The sequence below is a fragment of the Rattus norvegicus genome, chromosome 1 (assembly GCF_021556685.1).
Source record: "Rattus norvegicus strain SHRSP/BbbUtx chromosome 1, alternate assembly SHRSP_T2T, whole genome shotgun sequence".
NCBI lineage: Eukaryota > Metazoa > Chordata > Mammalia > Rodentia > Muridae > Rattus > Rattus norvegicus.
The window spans coordinates 194,352,139-194,354,394 of NC_141534.1; positions in this window are offsets into that span (position 1 = coordinate 194,352,139).

Here is a 2,256-nt window from a genome sequence, read left to right on the forward strand (position 1 = left end):
AACCTGAGCCAGACATGGTAGCACACCTATATGTAATCCCAGAATTTAGGAGGCTAAGGCTGGATCGTGGATTCTAGGCTGTCAAAGCTACAGAGCAAATGAGCAAACAGAAAAAAAAAAAAAACCAAAAAAACAACAAGATTATATGTCTGATAAAAGAACTTGCCACCAAGCCCGACTGACCTGATTTGGATCCCCAGGACCCATATGGTGATGAGAGAAAACACAGAGGTTTAAATTTAATTGGGGGAAAGTGCCCACTCTCTGGACACCAAGCTTGTTTGACTCCCTTAATTCCAAAATAGTTGACATTTTTTTCTTGGCAGGGTTTCACTGTAGCTCAGAATAGCCCAGATTTCACAGCGAATCTCAGCCCAGATGTTAAGCAACCACACCCAGCATTACTTCCTATTGCCTGAACATATTCCTTGAAGGTGGCAATGGATGGGTTCAAAGACTAGCTTGCTCACGTCAACCAAGGTTCAAACATGAATCCAGGAAAAGTGGTTTTTCAAGCCTGGCTTTCACGTTTCATTTACTGTTGCTGAAACTCAAAATATAAGACCCTGACACTCTCCAAATTCACAGTACATGTACTCCTCTTCCTTCTCTTTGCCTTTTGCTGTAGGCAGAGTAGATTATTAATCTCTTCTGCTCACCATATTCCTCAATATTCTATTGTCCCTCTCAATTTTGAACAGTTTTATGTGCTTTAAGATCGTCTTTTAAGGGGTGGGAGAGATGGCTCAGTGGTTAACACTGGTTGCTCTTCTAGCCGACCACCCAGGTTCAATTCCCAGCATCCACATGGCAGCTCACAATTTTAACTACTGGTCAGGGGATACAACACCCTCACATATTCATAGTTAAAATAATAATGTACATAAAATAAATTTTTGAAAAGATTGTCTCATAGAAGCTAAGGAGTAATTAGAACATGTTCATTCCAGTACTTGGGAAGCAGAGGAAGGCGGATCTCGAGAGTTCAAGGCCAATGTGGCCTACAGAATTCTAGACAGCAAGGCTAACTAGGGACTTAATTTTTCCTTGCAGTGCTGGGAGGGAACCAGAGCCTTATATAGTGCTCAGCCACTGAGCTGTCTCCAGCCTGTGCTTAGCTTTATTGGCAATACATGGAAATATTCCGAGAGTGGAGACTAGCTATGATACTCCTAGTAGTTTAGTCAATTCTATGCAGAAAATCACTCAAAACTGAAGTGTATAATAGATGTTTGGGAAGAAGACCAAATGAGTCCGTGTTTATACCTGTATCTCCAGCACTAGAGTCCATGTTTATGCCTCTATCTCCAGCACTAGAGGGTGTGGTAGAGCTGAAGTCCATTTAGGTACTTGCTGTTCTGAAGAACCCACAGGGTAGTTCCCAATGAGGCAAGGACTATGCCAAGTCCCCAGCCCTTAGGGTTTCTTATCTTAGGCGAGCATTTAATACCCTCCCCTTTTGTCCTCCAAAGGCATCAGGTACACTGTATACATACATACATTTAGACAGAAAAATTTTAAAGGTACAATTACATTCAACATAAGGTGGCAGGAATACAAACAGTTTGGTGTAGTGTCCTATTCTAGAGTCAAGGAACATCGGCAGCTCTGAAGCTCCATTCTCAACCCAGAACCTCAGAGTTCTGCACTTGAGCTGTGAGCACACATATGTCCATGCAGAAGATTCTAGATTTCCCAAAAGGCTCCATATTCCCAAGAAAGCATGAAAGTTAATTTTATTTCCTGTTACGATGGGGAAAGAGTTGTATAATGTTAAAGCAATATTAAATGCTATTTCCACAAAGAAAGCTTCACCCTTGGCAAGGTAAGAAACCTTAGGGTTAGGAATTCAAGGGCTGGGAACTATAACTCAGCGGCAGAGTCCTTGCCTAGTATTCATGAAGCCCTTGGTTGGATCCTAGCATGGCTTAAATTGGGCATGGTATCCTATGCCCCTAATTCCAGCACTCAGGAAGTAGAGACAGAGTATTAGGTGTTCAAAGTTACCTTCAATTAGAAGTGGTCAGAAGAACATCTCAAAATACCCTACCCTTCTCAAAGCTCTGGTCAAAAAAAAAAAACAAAAAAAAAACAAACAAAAAAAAAAAACAAAAAACAAAAAACAAAAAAAAAAAACAAAAACTGACCAATAAAACCTTACTCCATCCTTTTACTGACCAGGAAGAGGAACCCAAAGTGAAGCTCTTTCCTCAGGCCCTCCCTCATACCCTACAAGACATGAACAACAAACCGACA